Raw genomic sequence first — 20,916 nt, 5'->3', positions numbered from 1 at the left:
TGTTCTTCCATGAGAAAGTAAAAGCCATCAAAAGAAAAACTGCACCTACTCCTCACTGCAAAAAATACCTCTTTGTCTCCATATCCATAGAATATGTCTTAATTCCTCTTAAAATAGAAATATTCAATATCTTATTTAAAGTAACTATTTCACATATACCTCAGATCCTCTCTATAGAGTATAACCCAGGAATTTTCTCAAGCAGTTTTCCCCTTTCTCTCTTGCATCATTAGTTGTTGCTTTTATTTTATTCCCTCCTTTCCACATAATGGTCTTTTCACTATACAAATATCTGTGTCAATTTCCCTACTATCAAAAGAAATTCCTCTTGTCACAGAATACTCCACTTCTAATACTGTCCCAATTTTTTGCTGAAGTTTATAGGGGGTTAAAAGGCTGAAAATTTGTATTCTCTGTATTCCTTATTTTCTTTTCATATTGTCTTCCAACCCATTTCAATTAGAAATTTTACTCCCACACTTTCGAGCTTGCAAAACCCTTACTTTTCCAATACCCACTCCCTCTTTTTTGAAATAATTCCCATTCCCTAGAAATAATTTTCTCTCAGCTTTTCTCCTTTCTTACTAGTTGCTTCTTTTCCTCTCCTGTCCTCAAGGATTTAATTTTCATGGAATGTTCCACAGCTTTATTTTCATTCCATATTTATATCAAATCCAGGTGATCTTCCCCACCCCCATGTCTTCATAGACAATTCAATTAACAGAGGTCTCCTCACAACCATCCCAATTCCTCTCTTCTAGACCTACTCCTCCTTTCCCCTTTTATTGCTGTCTTTTTGCGGAAGTCTCCAACATTTCCTACCTCCGCATCTTCTTGTTCCTTCTCTAATATCATTTTCTAAAAATTTTCCCTTGCCCTTTCTTTCTAAAGTCACAGCAGCCCTCCTTGGCATTCTCAGAATGCAAGCAAACTGTGCATCAGGACCTTTGCAATTGCTGCTGTCTCTGACCTGGAAACCTTTCCCTGGAATATTTACATTGTGTGATCCCTCATTTTCTTCATGTCAGGGTGCTCACTTTTCCCTTTATAGAGAAACCTTCTTGAAGCATTCTTTATAACAGCATTTTAACTTTCATTCTTTCCTAGCTCCTTATCCATACAATGATCACTACCTGAAATTTGTTTGCCTATTTTCCTCCATTAATTGAAGCTCAAAAAGTATATGTTGAAAGACTGAAAGAACCAAAACATCTCATTTTTCAAGTACTCAAAATATCGTTCTTACTATTTTCTTCTCTATTATTTCATCATGTTAATATCTATGTTCTCCATAGGTTTAGTGTTAACATAAGATTTTTGGAAGGAAAGGATTGTTTCAAAATGAGAAAATTTTCAATTATCTTGACTATAATTTTTTGGCCAGTAAAAAGAGTAAAATCCTTGTTGAGTTTATATGAAGTTGCCTTAAAAATCTTACTAGAGGCTCCTCTCAAGGTTCTCAAGTTTGTGATACAACCAAAAGGGCCTACAAAGACTCTGAAAGGTGATATCATGCTATAAATAGTTCTCAAACACTGTAAATAAATCCAACATCCTAATATTCAGTATTCAACATAACTTAGGTAAAGTCATGGCTTCTGTTACTGTTATTCATTTGGGCTTTCTATTGTTTATATAATTGAGTTTTTGTTATTCCTTTACTACTACACCACACTTTCCTGTCTTTTTAACATGGTGCTATGGTTCTTCTAAACAGTTATTAATTATTAGAAAATAGTTGAGTTCTATTAAAAATTTAATCCAAAATAAAATTGTCTAAGTGATGTGGCTGTTTAAGGAAGATTCTCTTTATTTATAAGGGAGATTTTACAAAAATAAGAACTGGAAAATGTGGGGAAAAAAGCAACCAAATCCTCTTAATCTTTCTTTCATTTGGGCTATATTTATTTAAGCAACCAGAGACAGAAGATACATAAATTAGACAGAAGATTATATAAATTGCACCAGAAATAAACTTAACTGCAATGCCAAGTTTTCTCAATTAAGTTGGAGGCTATAAGTGCCAGATTAATTCTATGGTCTTCAAGTGTTTTAAAAATCAACAACGTACGTGACATTACAATTAGAAGATGTGCAGGAATTTCTGCAGTTGAAAGAAACTTTAAATTTTAAATGATTCCTAAGTCCAGTAATAAAAACTGTGAGATGGTTCCACTGACATAACTGTGTACAAGAATATTCTACACTGTATTAACTAAACAGACAAGTAAAGAATATTGCTTCCCATTATATTTACAGATGACATTGCTGTTAGCCACACATGGCTGAAAAGGCTAAACATCTCATGAATGTCCTTGTTTAATATTGAATTACATTTCCTCTAAAAAATAAACTAACAATTTTGCTGAACTTAAACAATCTGCACATGTACACATAGGTTTGTATATATTTATGTAGAGGATTTAATTTTATGTTATCATCATCCTGTGCTTCTTAAATCTACTTTTCTAGAAACTTAAACACAAAGAAAATTCAGTATCAAAAGAAGATACAATCTCTTTAAACAAAGCAATAAACAACTCAGGTTATTAGTATATGGAAGAATATGAAAAAGTTAATCTTCACAAGAACAGGGCAATAAAAACAAGGTCTGTCCAAATTCTTCATTAATAATTGAAACATGGATGCACACGTGAAGTGCTTTGTAAGTAATGAGCACTAGGCATAAATATTTAAGTTTGCTTATGAAATGTGTCCTAAATTATGTCTAAATGTTAACAAGGATGTCTTATATTTGACAGAACAATGAGGTACATAAATATTTCAAAGCAGCAAGCGTGACAGGTGAAAGCTAAGAAAACACAAGGCAGCTTCCGTATTCTTCTACTTCTTCAATCTTCAGATATATCCTTTTTAAGTTTAATAGGAACAAAGTGTTTCCCCATCAAAGCCAATGTTCATATGGGTTACATCAAAGCTATACTGGAATCTCTTTAAAGTACACTTAACAGACAAATAATGCATACAAAGTGATGTGTCCTAGTGGTATAAAGAGAATCGACAAATAAGACAACGTATTTGAAGTGAAATGATTTCCTTGATAGCTAATGTGCTCTATTTTATTTTCTGATCTGCCCTCTTACAAGACATATGCAGATCATGGATAATTTTCAAGGCTTTTGCTATACAAACGCACACACACACACACACACACACACACACACACACACACACAAATACATAAACCAAGCAAAAATGGGTAAGATTGATTGTACCTCTCTTTTATAATAGCATAATATTAGGTATGATATTTTAGGCATACAATGTGTCCAATAGTTCTTTCCTAGTAGTAAGAAAATAATAAATAATCTAACTTAATAAATGATCAAGCATAAACATGCATAAAACCAAGCATAAAAACATGGATGTCTTTAAATAATGAAAATTTATGGAGACAGGATTAAGATAAATGCTCAGATTATACCTAGTTAAGCCAAAGATACATTGTGCAGCCTTAGAAAATTCACTCACATTCCCCTGAAATGTTTTCAATAAAGTATTAAAAGAAAAGGTCATCATACTAAGTTTTAATATAAAAGTATTTGAAATTATATGATAAAAAGAACTAGATTACTGAAAATATTTGATGAAATAATATTCAAGAACCATAATATAGAAGCATCTCTATTAATATGAGCACTAACATTGCTGATTCTCAGTAGAGGGGAGAGTGATTTTTGAATTTAAATGAATTTAAATTTAATGAATTTAAATTTAATGAATTTTACCAGACAATGGCTATCTTTGCTTTCTGTTTTACTTTATTATACATGGTAATAGTCATGGTACATTTTATTTTATTACTATTTTATTTCTTTTTGCAAGAACACAATTTCCCTAAAATTATTGCCTCAAAGGCTATCAGTAACTTTCTCAAGGCTATTATCAATGTTTTCTCAGAACAACACTTTCTCATCCTAAATCACTTGACTACCTATAATGATACTGATTATTATTCTTTATATCCTCTCATATGTTCATTTATCGGTTTACCCATTTACTTTATAAAACTGCTGAGTTCTTACTGTGAGTAATAGCTCTGATCATGATGCTTGAGCTCTAACTCAAAACTTGGCCTCGTGTTTCTAGTACACCTCCTTCTAATACCACATATTTGTGCTAAAACGAACCAATGATTTCAAATGTCACCAAACCAACTCACAATTAAAAGTATATTATTGTCACAGAAAAAGCCTGGATATTCCCTTGACTTTTTTTCTCTAAAATTCTTTAAAATTTTGAATGCTGGAGCAGACTCACAGACTCCAAGAAGGGACTAGCGGTTATCAAAGGGGAGGGGTGGGGGAGAGTGGATGGGGAGGGAGGGAGAAGAGGATCGGGGGGTATTATGGTTAGTACACATGGTGGGGAGGGGGTCATGGGGAAGACAGTGTAGCACAGAGAAGACAAGTAGTGACTCTGTGCATCTTACTACACTGATGGACAGTGACTGCAATGGGGTATGGGGGGGACTTGATAATATGGGTGAATGTAGTAACCACATTGTTTTTCATGTGAAACCTTCATAAGAGTGCTTATCAATGATACCTTAATAAAAATAAAAATAAAAATAAATGATGATTTTCTACTTGGAAAAAGATTTTTCAAATTAAACACTGAATTGCTTTGTATTATAAATCCCCTGGGTAAAAGTAAATACCACACTACCAAGAAGAAAATTAAATTTATATGTTCATATAAGCTAACAAATTAGTAATTAAAAATTAAACATTCTTATTCTCTAATAAAAACTCTCTCTTTAAAAAGGTTTGTGGATGAGAATAAAGGGAATATATTTTGGTTTTAAAAAAAGATTTTTGAATGCTGAGTGTTTTCTGTTGCTGAATTCAAGTTCAGATACTTGAGTGTATAACTCAGTGCCGAGTGTTGTTTAAACTATGCTGAATTCTCTCATTTCTCTCACACATATCCATATATTGTAAATTTTAGCTCCTAATTATTTTTCAAATCTTTTCACTTAGCTATGTCACCACTGCGGCTATGTAGTCTGAGCTGTCATCATCTCTCTTCAGGATTATAAAGTAATGCCTGAGTTATTTATTCCTGTAATAACCTCTTCTAGCAGTTCGTTACACGTAATACTTAAGTGTGTCATGTCAAACTATAGAAGTGATTATTTTATTCATCATGAAAAATAAAAATAAATACTTTCTCATTTATTCAAAAAATAAAGGCAAAAATTCTTAAGAAATTCTTCACAGTTTATCTTGTACGATAGCCTGAATTATTAAGCAGCTTCATGTTAAGACATTTGGCTGCCCATTCTGTGTAATATTCTGGATTTCTTTCAGTCCTGTATGTATTTCATATTGTCACTTACTATAACACCTTTGTACATGCTGGTGTTTTAAACTGTAGTCTTAGAATTAAGCATGTAGACAAGGAGACATAAGAAGAATTTTGCTGAGGAAAGGAATGATATGCTTGGTGTAGACACCATTGTATAAAACCAAACAAAGAGCCACAGAACTATCTGTGTGGTTGAGTAACTGCTTTGGAAGCAGAATGCTTTCTATATAGTTCTCCCAGACAGCCAGGTGGTGTAGTAAGGATTCCTTTTAACTCATTTATTATCAATGTTTCATGAAGTAACTTCTTTGACAAAGCAATGGAAACTTGAAATTACTTACTTCAAAATACTTTTCTTCAAAATAACAATTGTATCTTATACTTTTCCTTCAAAATAACAATTGTCAAAAATATGCCTTATTGTTTTAGCAAGTAAGTTGAAAAAAGCCTTGAAAGTATAAATAAAATAATACCGGTCCTACCAGTTCTCAGGATATCTGTATTAAAGAAACATTTTATTCACACATTCAATTATAGTAATTACCATACTGTATGACAATATTATTGCTTATAGAATTTATGCAGACTAAGACATGAGTTTATTAAAGTCAAAGGATTGTGTATTATGTTTTTCTATCATTCTCCTACACAGCACATAGGAATTATGCAATAAATACAGTAAGTATTCTTGATTATAAGTCTTTATTTCAACCACATATCAACATTTATAATGACTTAGAACTACTTTAGTTTTACAACTCTGTTATTTGGGAAGGGGACTATCAAGAACATTTAAGATAAAAGCTATAGTTTTGTGATTTTTTTAATTTTTAATTTTTTTTATTTTGGTATCATTAATTTACAATTACATGAAGAACATTACGTTTACTAGGCTCCCCCCTTCACCAAGTCCCCCCAACATACCCCTTCACAGTCACTGTCCATCAGCGTAGTAAGATGCTGTAAAATCACTACTTGTCTGCTCTGTGTTGCACAGCCCTTACCGTGCCCCCCGACACTATACATGCTAATTGTAATGCCCCCTTTCTTTAACTAAAGTAGAAAAAATGGATTTCTAACCCAAGTGGAAAATATTCCTAAAACTGGAGATATTTGTATTACTTTAAAAGAAAAATTTATTGTCAAAATCAATCTTTCAGAATGCAAATTTCTCATCAAGCCTCAAACTGACCCTGCAGTTGATCTAGTCAGAAAATACCAAAATAAGCTTTTCATTCATACCTTACCTGACCTAATGTGAGAATTTGGTATTATTGAGCAAATTCTCTTATTTTCCTTAAAATTCTCTCTTCCCTTACACTGTGCTTTCAACCAATGTAGAGTAACAAGGGCTGGATTTAGCTTCCTTCTTGAAATAAGTAAAAACAAAAAAATGACAAAAGGTGTAAAACAAGTTTTCAAATAATGGACATCAGGTAATCTCAAAGACTGATCTCTGAGAAAGGGATAAAAATGCTTTTAGACCTAGAGTTTTTCCAAGATTGTTGAGAGTTTCCATATTATAGAATGTTGTAGGCAGAGAAGAAGAGGAACCCAAGCAGGCTTCAATTATCCCCCTGAGCTGAGAAGACATAAGTGGAAGTTAAGCAGTATGAACACATCTATGTTTCACACATCTCAACAAAAGGAAAGGAGAGTAAGGAGCTACAAAACTAGTTTCAGGGATCTGCAGAGGGGCTCCTGAAGATCTCAGTTCAGTTTGAACCAGAACTAATGTGTGGATGAAGAAACTTTCCAAGGCTGGAGAAAGAACCTCACTTCCCAAAAGCAAAACAGGGAACAAAACTCCAATATCATATAGGTTTTCTTATGTTTTCAGGAACCAGATTTTTGAAAATCACATTTCATAAGACAGAGAACACTGTTTCAGTATAGGAATATTGTTTCAGTATAGGAATAAATTACCCCAGAATAAAATCTGCTCTGGTCCTACATTACAAAGCTTAAAAGGGAAGATACAAAAGTTCATTTTTGTAGTTAACTTAATTTCATCCCCAATCAAGAATACTTATGAGTAATATATCCATAAACAAATAATATAAAATCACAATATCTCTAACATAATCAAACTTGGCAGGCATGTAATGGAAAAGAAAAATACAACCTATAATTAGAGGGAATAAAACTGATTGAAGTGAATGCGGAAATAACACAATGATAGAATTAGTGAGCAAGAATATTAAAATACCAATATCCAAAATATATAAAGCATTCATACAACTCAACACCAAAAAAATAAATAATACAATTAAAAAGTGGGCAGAGGACATGAATAGACATTTTTCCAAAAAGGACATACAGATGGCCAACAGACACATGAAAAGATGCTCCATATCACTAATTATCAGGGAAATGCAAATCAAAACCACAGTGAGATATTACCTCACACTAGTCAGAATAGCTAATATCACCAAGACAAGAAATAACAAGTGTTGGCAAGGTTGTGGGGAAAAGGGAAACCTCATACACTGCTGGTAGGATTGTAAATTGGTACACCAATTATGGAAAACATACAAAGATTTCTCAAAAAAAAAATAAAACCAGATATACAACATGACCCAGAAGTTCAACTTTTGGGAATATACCTGAAGAAAAAGCATTAATCCTGAAAGATAGATGCACTTCTATGTTTATCAGAACATTACTTACAATAGCCAAAATAGAAAAACAACCTGTCCATCAATAGATGAATGGATAAAAAAATGTGATGTATATATATGATGGAATATTACTCAGCCATGAAAAAGAATGAAATCTTGCCATTCACAACATGTGTGGACCTAGAGTGTATTATGATAAGTGAAATAAATCAGACAGAGAAAAACATATCATATGATTTCACTTACATGGGGAATCTAAAAACAAAAATGAAACAGATGCATGAACACAGAGAATATAGAACTGTTGGTTGCTATAGGGGAGGAGGATGGAGAGTTAGATCAAGTTAGTGAAGGGGAAAGTTTTTGAAAATGTTTGATTTAAAGAAACTGATTAAAATGCAGAAATGACAATATGATGAAATTAATGAACAAGGGTTAAAATTATTTCACCAATGAAAGTAGAAGAAAGACTACACATGTCAAGAAGATACACAGATAGGTATAAAATGACTGAAATCAAACTTCTATAGATTAAAAAATGTGAAGCATTAATAGTAGATTGGAATCTGTAAAATAAAATTGTAATGAACTCAAAAAAAAAAAAGCATGCTAAGCACAAAGAAAAAAGATCAGGATTTCAGGTGACTTCTGTCACCTGAAAACAGTGGAGCAGCACTGTCAAAGTACTGAAACAAATCATGTGAACTTAAAATATCATATTCAGTTTACATAGCTGATAAAATGAAGGGAGAGAAAGACATATTCTTACATACAAAACTGAAAGGATTCAACATCAGGAAAGCTACACTACAGAAATGTCAAATGAAGTCCTCAGGCAGAAGAAAAATGGTAACAACAGAAATGTGGATCTATAGCAAGGAATTTTAAAAAGTCAGAAACAGTAAATATGTGGGTAAATATTAAAGATAATTTGTATTATAAATCTTTTTGAAGATAATTGTTTAAATTTAAAATATCACCAACATATTATGGAGGTTATAATATACCACAATTGAGTTAAATTTGAAAGCAATACCAGTAAGATAATTATAAAGACCTCCAAATATTCAACCTAAATAAAAAACTCCCAAATGAACTATGATTCAAAAGAAATAAATTGAAAGGAATATAAGAGTACTTTGAACCTAATGAAAACAAAAAATACAATCTAGTAAACATGAAGGATATAACAAGAGCTTATTAAATTCTGTATTAGAAAAGAAGAAATGTCTTAAATCAGTAAACTCAGCTTCCAACTTAAGCAACTAGAGAAAGAACAATAAATGAATTGCAACATAAGCATAAAATAGAAGAATAATAAAGATAATTTCAGAAACCAATGCAATTGGCTTCTGGAAACAGAACAGAGAAAATCAATGAAACACCACTTTTCTTGAGAAAATCAATAAACTTAATAAACTTCAAGCCAGATTGACCAGGATACAAAAAAGAAAAGGCACAAATTACCAATAATAAGAATGAAGCGGTGAATATCATTATACACACTACAGATACTAAAAAGATAATAAGTTGTTATGTATCACTTTGGAAATAATGTATTGGAAAAAATAGTTGAAATGAACAAATAACTTGAAAAAGTAAACTCTCAAATATTTAAGAATAAATATATAACAGGTATAGCCGTATATCTATTAAAGAAAGAATTATAACTAGAAACCTAACCACAAATAAAACCCCGGTGCAGATAGCCTTCTGGGTGAATTTTAAGATTTAATCCAATACATATCCTCCCAGATACCCATTCCTCCTAAAATTGAAGAGGAACAAGTTGGCAGGAACACAAAGCAACTTGTTAGATGAGGCTAGTATGATCCCAATAAAAATTAAAAAGAGAAGGACATTTTAAGAGAATAGACATATCACACAAAATGGAAATATTAAAATAATCTTTTTTAGAAGTTAATAACTTGTATCCAACCTTTAAAAGTAAAACTAATGGAGGATTTGGAGCCAAGATGGCAGCGTGGGTAAAGCAGCAGAAATCTCCTCCCAAAACCACATTTATCTATTAAAATATAAAAAAGATAACTCTTCCTAAAATTGAGACCAGAGGACACAGGACAACATCCAGACCACATCCACACCTGTGAGAACACAGCACCTCTTGAAGGGGGTAAGATACAAGCCCCGGCCTGGTGGGACCTGAGTGCCCCTCCCCACAGCCCACAGTGGGAGGAGAGGAGTCAGCAGGGAGGGAGCCCAGGACTGCTGAACACCCAGCCGCAGGATTCCAGACAAGAGCACAGACACAGTGCATGCATGGGGTCCTGGATACTAGGGAAACAGGGCAGCAGGACCAGTGAGCGGGTGCCTGAGGCTGATGCTGGAGAACAAAGAAACGGGAGCGGCTTTTTTTTTTTTGGCGAGTGCTTCTTGGAAGCCTTAAAGGGACAGGAACCCCAATACTAGGGAAACAGGGCATCAAGACCGGTGAGCAGGTGCCTGAGACCGGTGCCTGAGGACAAAGAAAATCACGCATTTTTCCTTTTTTTTTCTTTTTTAATTATTTATTTGATTTTTTTTTCTTTTGTTGTTGCCGTTGTTGTTTTGGTTTGGAGAATGCTTTTTGGAAGTCTTAAAGGGGCAGGACAGGACACTTAGACCAGAGGCAGGGAATGTGGGGATCTCTGGGCACTGTAACCCCGTGGGCAGCAGGGAGCACAGAGGCCCCTTACTGAGATAAATAGTCTCCCAGGCACTCCCCCTCGAACAGGGATCCACCATTTTGGAGCAGCAGCCCAAGTCAGGCTACGCCCACTGCAAAAGAAGAGATAAACTCCATAGCAACAAGGCAGGAAGCAGAAGCCCTATCTGCACACAGATGACAGCACAAGCCACTAGAGGTCGCTATTCTACAGGAGAGGAAGGCTACAAACCAACAAGAAGGAAAGCTCTTCCAGCTGCCACTCATACCAGCTCTGAAAACTATCTCTATCACCATGAAAAGGCAAAATTACAGGCAAACCAAGATCATAGAGACAACACCTGAGAAGGAGACAGACCTAACCAGTCTCCCTGAAAAAGAATTCGAAATAAAAATCATGAACACGCTGACGGAGATGCAGAGAAAAATGCAAGAGCAATGGGATGAGAAGCAGAGAAAAATGCAAGAGCAATGGGATGAAGTCCGGAGGGAGATCACAGATGTCAGGAAGGATATCACAGAAGTGAAACAAACCCTGGAAGGATTTATAAGCAGAATGGATACGATGCAAGAGGCCATTGAAGGAATAGAAGCCAGAGAGCAGGAACGTATAGAAGCTGACATAGAGAGAGATAAAAGGACCTCCAGGAATGAAACAATACTAAGAGAAATATGTGACCAATCCAAAAGGAATAATATCCATATTATAGGGGTACCAGAAGAAGAAGAGAGAGGAAAACGGATACAAAGTCTCCTTGAAGAAATAATTGCTGAAAACTTCCCCAAACTGGGGGAGGAAATAATTGAACAGACCATGGAAATACACAGAACCCCCAACAGAAAGGATCCAAGGAGGACAACACCAAGACACATAATAAATAAAACTGCAAAGATCAAAGACAAGGAAAGAGTTTTAAAGGCAGCTAGAGAGAAAAAGGTCACCTATAAAGGAAAACCCATCAGGCTTCATCAGACTTCTCAACAGAAACCCTACAGGCCAGAAGAGAATGGCATCATATATTTAATGCAATGAAACAGAAGGGCCTTGAACCAAGGATACTGTATCCAGCACGACTATCATTTAAATATGAAGGAGGGATTAAACAATTCCCAGACAAGCAAAAGCTGAGGTAATTTGCTTCCCAGAAACCACCTCTACAGGGCGTCTTACAGGGACTGCTCTAGATGGGAGCACTCCTAAAAAGAGCACAGAACAAAACACACAACATATGAAGAATGGAGGATGAGGAATAAGAAGGGAGAGAAGAAAAGAATCTCCAGACAGTGTATATAACAGCTCAAAAAGTGAGCTAAGTTAGGCAGTAAGATACAAAAGAGGCTAACCTTGAACCTTTGGTAACCACGAACCTAAAGCCTGCAATGGCAATAAGTACATATCTCTCAATAGACACCCTAAATGTAAATGGATTTAATGCACCAATCAAAAGACACAGAGTAATAGAATGGATAAAAAAGCAAGACCCATCTATATGCTGCTTACAAAAAACTCACCTCAAACCCAAAGACATGCACAGACTAAAAGTCAAGGGATGGAAAAACATATTTCAGGCAAACAACAGTGAGAAGAAAGCAGGGGTTGCAGTACTAATATCGGACAAAATAGACTTCAAAACAAAGAAAGTAACAAGAGAGAAAGAAGGACACTACATAATGATAAAGGGTTCAGTCCAACAAGAGGATATAACCATTATAAATATATATGCACCCAACACAGGAGCACCAGCATATGTGAAACAAATACTAACAGAACTAAAGAGGGAAATAGACTGCAATGCATTCATTTTAGGAGACTTCAATACACCACTCACCCCAAAGGATAGATCCACTGGGCAGAAAATAAGTAAGGGCACAGAGGCACTGAAAAACACAGTAGAACAGATGAACCTAATAGACATCTATAGAACTCTACATCCAAAAGCAACAGGATATACATTCATCTCAAGTGCACATGGAACATTCTCCAGAATAGACCACATACTAGCCCACAAAAAGAGCCTCAGTAAATTCCAAAATATTGAAATTATACCAACCAATTTTTCAGACCACAAAGGTAAAAAACTAGAAATAAATTCTACAAAGAAAACAAAAAGGCACACAAACACATGGAGGCTTACCAACAAGCTTCTAAATAATCAATGGATCAATGAACAAATCAAAATAGAGATCAAGGAATATATAGAAACAAATGACAACAACACAAAGCCCCAATTTCTGTGGGATGCAGCGAAAGCAGTCTTAAGAGGAAAGTATATAGCGATCCAGGCACACTTGAAGAAGGAAGAACAATCCCAAATGAATAGTCTAACATCACAATTGTTGAAACTGGAAAAAGAAGAACAAATGAGGCCTAAAGTCAGCAGAAGGAGGGACATAAAAATGATCAGAGAAGAAATAAACAAAATTGAGAAGAATAAAACAAAAGCAAAAATCAACTAAACCAAGAGCTGGTTCTTTGAGAAAATAAACAAAATAGATAAGCCTCTAGCCAAACTTATTAAGAGAAAAAGAGAATCAACACAAATCAACAGCATCAGAAATGAAAACGAAATAATCATGAAAGACACCACAGAAATACAAAGGATTATTAAAGACTACTATGAAAACCTATATGCCAACAAGCTGGAAAACCTAGAAGAAATGGACAACTTCCTAGAAAAATACAACCTCCCAAGACTGACTAAGGAAGAAACACAAAAGTTAAACAAACCAATTACAAGAAAAGAAATAGAAACGGTAATCAAAAACTACTCAAGGTCAAAACCCAAGGGCCAGATGGATTTACCTCGGAAATTTATAAGACACACAAAGAAGACATAATACCCATTCTCCTTGAAGTGTTCGAAAAAATAGAAGAGGAGGGAACACTCCCGGACTCATTCTATGAAGCCAACATCACCCTAATAGCAAAATCAGGCAAAGACCCCACCAAAAAAGAAAATTATGGACCAATATCCCTGATGAATGTAGATGCAAAAATACTCAATAAAATATTAGCAAACAGAATTCAACAGTATATCAAAAGGATCATACACCATGACCAAGTGGGACTCATCCAAGGGATGCAAGGATGGTACAACATGCGAAAATCCATCAACATCATCCACCACATCAACAAAAAGAAAGACAAAAACCACATGATCATCTCCATAGATGCTGAAAAAGCATTTGACAAAATTCAACATCCATTCATGATAAAAACTCTCAGCAAAATGGGATAGAGGGCAAGTACCTCAAAATAATAAAGGCCATATATAATAAACCCACAGCAAACATTACACTGAACAGCAAGAAGCTGAAAACTTTTCCACTGAGATTGGGAACTAGAGAGGGATGCCCACTCTCCCCACTGTTATTTAACATAGTACTGGGGGTCCTAGCCATGGCAATCAGACAAAACAAAGAAATACAAGGAATCCAGATTGGTAAAGAAGAAGTTAAACTGTCACTATTTGCAGATGATATGATACTGTACATAAAAACCCTAAATACTCCACTTCAAAACTACTAGAAATGATATTGGAATACAGCATAGTTGCAGGATACAAAATTAACACACAGAAATTTGTAGCTTTCCTATACACTAACAATGAACCAATAGAAAGATAAATCAGGAAAACCATTCCATTCACAATTGCATCAAAAAGAATAAAATACCTAGGAATAAACCTAACCAAAGAAGTGAAAGACCTATACCCTGAAAACTACAAGTCACTCTTAAGAGAAATTAAAGGGGACACTAACAAATGGAAACTCATCCCATGCTCATGGCTAGGAAGAATTAATATCGTCAAAATGGCTGTTGTGCCCAAAGCAATATACAGATTTGACGCAATCTATCTCAAATTACCAGCAACATTCTTAAATGAACTGGAGCAAATAATTCAAAAATTCATATGGAAACATGAAAGACATCGAATAGCCAAAGCAATCCTGGAAAAGAAGAATAAAGTAGGGGGGATCTCACTCCCCAACTTCAAGCTCTACTACAAAGCCAAACTAATCAAGACAATTTGGTACTGGCACAAGAACAGAGTGACAGACCAGTGGAGCAGATTAGAGACTCCAGAAATTAACCCAAACATGTATGGTCAATTAATATTTGATAAAGGAGCCATGGACAAAGCCATGGACAAAGCCATGGATCAACAGATGGTGCTGGCAAAACTGGACAGCTACATGTAGGAGAATAAAACTGGATCATTGTCTAACCCCATATACAAAAGTAAACTCAAAATGGATCAAAGACCTGAATGTAAGTCATGAAACCATTAAACTCTTGGAAAAAAACAGAGGCAAAAACCTCTTAGACATAAACATGAGTGACCTCTTCTTGAACATATTTCCCTGGGCAAGGAAAACAACAGCAAAAATGAACAAGTGGGACTATATTAAGCTGAAAAGCTTCTGTACAGGAAAAGACACCATCAATAGAACAAAAAGGAACCCTACAGTATGGGAGAATATATTTGAAAATGACAGATCTGATAAAGCCTTGATGTTCAGAATATATAAAGAGCTCACACGCCTCAACCAACAAAAAATAAATAATCCAATTAAAAAATGGGCAGAGGAACTGAACAGATATTTCTCCAAAAAAGAAATACAGATGGCCAACAGACACATGAAAAGATACTCCACATCACTAATTATCAGAGAAATGCAAATTAAAACTACAATGAGGTATCACCTCACACCAGTAAGGATGGCTGCCATCCAAAAGACAAACAACAACAAATGTTGGTGAGGCTGTGGAGAAAGGAGAACCCTCCTACACTGCTGGTGGGAATGTAAATTAGTTCAGCCATTGTGGAAAGCAGTATGGAGGTTCATCAAAATGATAAAAACACACCTACCATTTGACCCAGGAATTCCACTCCCAGGAATTTACCCTAAGAATGCAGCAATCAAGTTTGAGAAAGACAGATGCACCCCCTATGTTTATCACAGCACTATTTACAATAGCCAAGAATTGGAAGCAACCTAAATGTCCATCGATAGATTAATGGATAAAGAAGATGTGGTATATATACACAATGGAATACTACTCAGCCATAAGAAGAGGAATAATCCAACCATTTGCAGCAACATGGATGGAGCTGGAGAGTATTATGCTCAGTGAAATAAGCCAAGTGGAGAAAGAGAAATACCAAATGATTTCACTCATCTGAGGAGTATAAGAACAAAGGAAAAAACTGAAGGAACAAAACAGCAGTGGAATTACAGAACCCAAAAATGTACTAACAGGTACCAAAGGGAAAGGGACTGGGGAGGATGGATGCGCAGGGAGAGATAAGGTGGGGGAAGGAGAAAGGGGGTATTAAGATTAGCATGCATAGGGTGGGGAGAGAGAAAGAGGAGGGCTGTACAACACAGAGAGGACAAGTAGTGACTCTATAACATTTTGCTATGCTGATGGACAGTGACTGTAATGTGGTTTATAGGGGGGACCTGGTATAGGGGAGAGCCTAGTAAACATAGTATTCTTCAGGTAAGTGTAGACTAAAGATTAAAAAAAAAAAAAGAAAGTAAGTAAGAAAGAAAGAAAAGGGGGATTCCTCCTTGATAGGACAAAACTAATGGTAAATTAAAGATTAACGCATGCTTTAAATATCCTTAATTTTCATCACTTAAAGGGTGTCAGATGATCGGCTATGGAGGTACACTTTTATGAGAATATTCCTTTCTCTTAATAAAAAAAAAGAAAAAGCAGTTCCTGTGTGGTGACCTCCAATGAGTTCTACACAATGGTATAAAGGGCATATCAAAGTGTGGGCAAAGGGTCTGTTTGTTTTTATACAGAAGATCAAAGCCTAATTTGGCTACCCAGAAAATGAACTAAGATATGATATGAAGAAGAACTTCCAACATCAGCACTCTCTGGAAGACTCATACCAGAAGATGATCATCAAAAAACCTCCACAAATATCCAGGCGATGCTGCAGTTGTGGCTGCATCCATCCCACCATTTCCTGGACTTGCCATTGGAATGAAGAAGGAGATATCTAAGCTGGCCTGTGTATACAGAAAAACAACAAATTTGACTGGATCTATACTGTTGGAACTCAACCAAGAATTAGGAGAAGTGCAAAATCTTACAACTACAGACTATCTACTGTTAAAAGAACATATGGGATGTGAACAGTTCCCAGAAATGGGTTGCTTTGATTTGTCTGATTTCTCTCAGACTGTTCAAGTACAGTTGGACAATATCCATCATATCATAGACAAATTTTCACAAATTCCTAGGTTGCCTAACTGGTTTTCTTGGCTTCACTGGAGATGGCTGGTAATTATAGATCTGCTTTGTTTATGTAACTGTATTCCTATTATGTTAATATGTGTGTGCAATTTAGTTAGTAGTTTAAAACCTATACATGCTGAAGTTACTCTACAAGAAGATATGTCAGAGAAATAATCAATCCTCCCATGTTTTCTTCCATCTGCTACCTCTATAGCATTTCTTCTTCTTTCCTAATTACAACCCTTAAATAGAATTCATGCCTCATATCGAATTTACCGAGTATCATAATTCCTCCAAGTGGTAAAGATACCTCAAGACAAATGCTGGGCATAGAAGCCACAGGGCATAAATATGCAAAGAAGTAAAAAACTAACCTTTTCAAACAATATGGCTTCTCTCTCACTTACCAACTTTACATTTCCCTGTATGGCCCCGGAAGATGACTGGTTAGCCAGAGACGTGTAAGATTCCTCAAGGGAGGAACAAACTAAGACAGGCACAGTCACAGGGGGGCCATCAGGTGAGAAATTGCGGATCAACAGTGGTGAAGCTTAGAACCTCACCCCCCCCCCCCCCCACGTTTTGAGAGAAATCTTCTGCATCCGTGGATGTTTTAATGCCCTTGTCTAGCTCGGATTAACACATAGTCTACAGGCACAAACATGATCATATACAATTGCTCTCTTACAACACTAAACTATGTTTTCTACCTTTATCTTGCATCTACCTACCACTTCAGCATTTTATTAAAAATAAAAATAATAATAATAATAAAGGGAGAAATGTGGGATCCACATATAAATCAAGTATAAAAATCAAACGAATATTCATATTTGAGCTGATTGTTTACAGTTCATAATGCGTGATCAAAACCAAAAGTTTCTGTGATGACTGCCCTTGTACTGTTCACCATGTAAGAACTTATTCACTATGTAAGAATTTGTTCACCATTTAAGAACTTGCTTGTTATGCTTCAGAAGATTGGAGACTGACGAGAACTAGGCTTGAGATGGATTAATGATTGTGCATTGAGCATTGCCTCCCCTATACAGAATTTTATTGTTGTTAACAACCATTTGATCAATAAATATGAGAGATACCCTCTCAAAAAAAAATTTTTTTTTAAATAAATAAAACTAATGATATATCATGAGTAAGCAGAATCTCCCAGGAGCACAAAGTTGGTTGGTTTAACATTCTGAATCAATCCATGTACAGATTATCAAGGGAAAACAATGTGATGATTTCAGGAGATATAGAATAATCACTTGAGATTTTTGGAAAAAAATACACAGCAAACTTTTTCAAACTGATAAAGTCCATTTATGAAGCATACACCATTTATGAAATATCAAATATATACCAGTCTTACATCAAGCCATTCTGATCTTATTTACCGAAATGTTAATTGTGTGCCCACAAGAAGACATTTACAAAATGATCTTAGCAATTTTTTTCATAATATAGGAAAGTCTTGCAAATGGGAAACCATGTGACTATCCATAGCATGTGGATAGACAAATTTGGTATATCTACACAATATAATACTACTCAGAAAAATAGGAGGAAAAAGAATGTACTATTGATACTTGCAAAAACATGTATGAAACTCAAAATAATTATTTTGAGAAAAAGAAACCAGACTGAAAGCGCCTGTACTCTATGGTTCACTTTACACAAAATTCTAGAAAAGTAAACCAGTCTATAGTGACAGAAAGCATATTATTCAGTGGTTACCTTGGGATAATAGGAGAATGGAGCAGGAGAGATGAAAATGCCATAAGGAAATTCTTGCTGGTTGTATCATTATCTTGACTGTGGAGATTATTTTGTAGATATGCACAAGGCAATATTAATCAAAGTACATACTTTAAAATATGTGCAGTTCACTCTACATTAATTATACCTCACTATAGCTGTAATTTTGTTTTGAAAAAGTGTATGTGTCTTAGTTCATTTTGGGGATGAGATTGTATTAGGGGTTGTTGATCTGCCTGTGGATAAGCAGCCTCAGTCATTTTTTCCCCATATCTGTGGCCATGTCATCTGTAAAGATGGATCTTAAAGCAGAGACATTAGTTGTTCTTCAGTGCAGGCTATCATTTTATTTTCCTTCTCTGAGAATAAATTTTCTTTTATGTAATTTCAAGAATATAGATCATTTGTCTTAGATAAATGAGATTGTTCACAGATACTTAGATCTAAAATATACTGCTCTTGTTGCCATTTTATATGATGATAATTTATCTGTTTTGTCCATCTGACAGAATATGTATGGAAAACTCCAATGAAGATACCACTTTTATTTTTATTCCTCTTTCTCCACTCATGAAACTAAATTTATAATTTCAACAGTAGGTAAATACCAATTCATTTGGCATGGTTCTTGTAGCCATTCCTCAAGGTGGCACTATTCAAATGGATTAATTCTGTAAATTTTGTCTTTCTGCAGAATAAACATACAGAAATGTGCCTCTTAGTCTAATGTAAGAGGAAGCTCACTTATGCTGAAAATAAATACTGGAGATGCTTTCAAGATTGGTGATGCAGAAATACATTATATTATTTCATTAGAGAAAAAGAACCCCAGGTCCATTCAAGATATCCTGAGACTCTGACTCCATAAATAAAAACAAGCATTAGATAGAAAAAAGTGAGAAAAAAGTGGAAAAATCAAAGAAGGTTGGATTAAAAAGGCTAATTCATCCAAATATTAGGGAGAGAGTGAGATTCAAAGATAAGTAATAACAATTAAGGACAATGCTAATAAATCAAATCCTATTTGTAACTGTGTCTATGTTAACTGCAAAGAACAGCAAAGCCATTTTACACATTATCCAAAATTACTGGGTAAATGTTGAACTATTTACTCTATTCACAAAAATATGTAATTTGTAGCCAATGTGTCTACAATAAATTCATTAGAACAGAATTGACTGACAGATCATTGAGTGAAAAGGAACTTAGTCATCAATATCAGTTTTTTTGGGACAGTAATGATTAAAGAGCTAATCATATTTAAGTAAAACAGTAAAAACCTTACAATTTATAGAACTGCACTCTCTCAATAGTGTTTCAAAATTAACGTAGCAAGAAGAACTTTTTTTTTGGAAGAACTTTTTAAAAAGGCATTCTTCAGATATTCAGGTCATAAAGCTGGGGCAAGAATTTCTTCAGAACCTGATTTATTTTCAAATATATTCTTCATTCTCAAGAATTTTCCACATTTGACTTTTTACTTACATATCAACTCATATCCTGTTTATTTGTAGTAAATTAAACTTCATATCTTTAGCATTTCTTTTTTCAAGTTCATATCTTCAACTTTATTAACTATATATATATACATTAAATAAATGTTTATTTAATAATATTCTAAATATTAATATATATAGATTTTAATATGGAAAGCTTCACAAATTTTTGTGTCATCCTTGTGCATTGGACATGCTAATCTTCTCTGTATCATTCCAATTTGAGTATATGTGTTGCTGAAGCAAGCACCATACCTTTAGCACTTAAATTAAAATTTAATAATGTAATTCAATGTCTACAAACAAGAAGCCTCACTTTAAAATCTGAGCCAAATACAGCTAGAAAATATGATTAGAAAAATATGCAATTTGAATTTACCTACCTTTTAAAAAAAGTCTTGGTAATGGATTATAATGATTCAAATTATAAAAATGTTGGTTCACATGCAAGATTTCAATATAACATTTTTGTTTAAAGTGTCTAGCATGTAGTAGCCTTTTGTAATCCACTTTAGATTTTTTATCTATTTAAAATATCCACTTTACCCATCTTTTGCTCTTATTGGGAGTATTGCTGCAGATTCATTCACTAAATGATTGGTATCATCCCTTCAAATTCCCTTGAAATATAAATAATGCCCATTTTTGAACTGCAGAACTTCACTCAGATATACAGGACTTACCATGCATACATAATTATTTTTCCAGTTTATGTTTCTGTATTAGTGTTATGAGTTCTCTATCTCTGCCTACAATGCATTTTCTTATGTTCTTGCTCATTCT

At 34.5% G+C, this 20,916-nt stretch overlaps 1 non-coding gene across 1 annotated transcript; it reads right to left on the bottom strand.

The window, feature by feature from the left end:
• Positions 1 to 20,276: 20,276 nt before the first annotated feature.
• LOC118973421 (U6 spliceosomal RNA) lies at positions 20,277 to 20,383 on the bottom strand. The gene has a single exon (XR_005062733.1). It is a non-coding gene; the product is annotated as a U6 spliceosomal RNA (small nuclear RNA).
• Positions 20,384 to 20,916: the final 533 nt, after the last annotated feature.

Source organism: Manis javanica, chromosome 9, assembly GCF_040802235.1.
Source record: "Manis javanica isolate MJ-LG chromosome 9, MJ_LKY, whole genome shotgun sequence".
NCBI lineage: Eukaryota > Metazoa > Chordata > Mammalia > Pholidota > Manidae > Manis > Manis javanica.
Note: the sequence above shows the minus strand (reverse complement) of the source record. Positions and strands in the feature narration are given on the sequence as shown.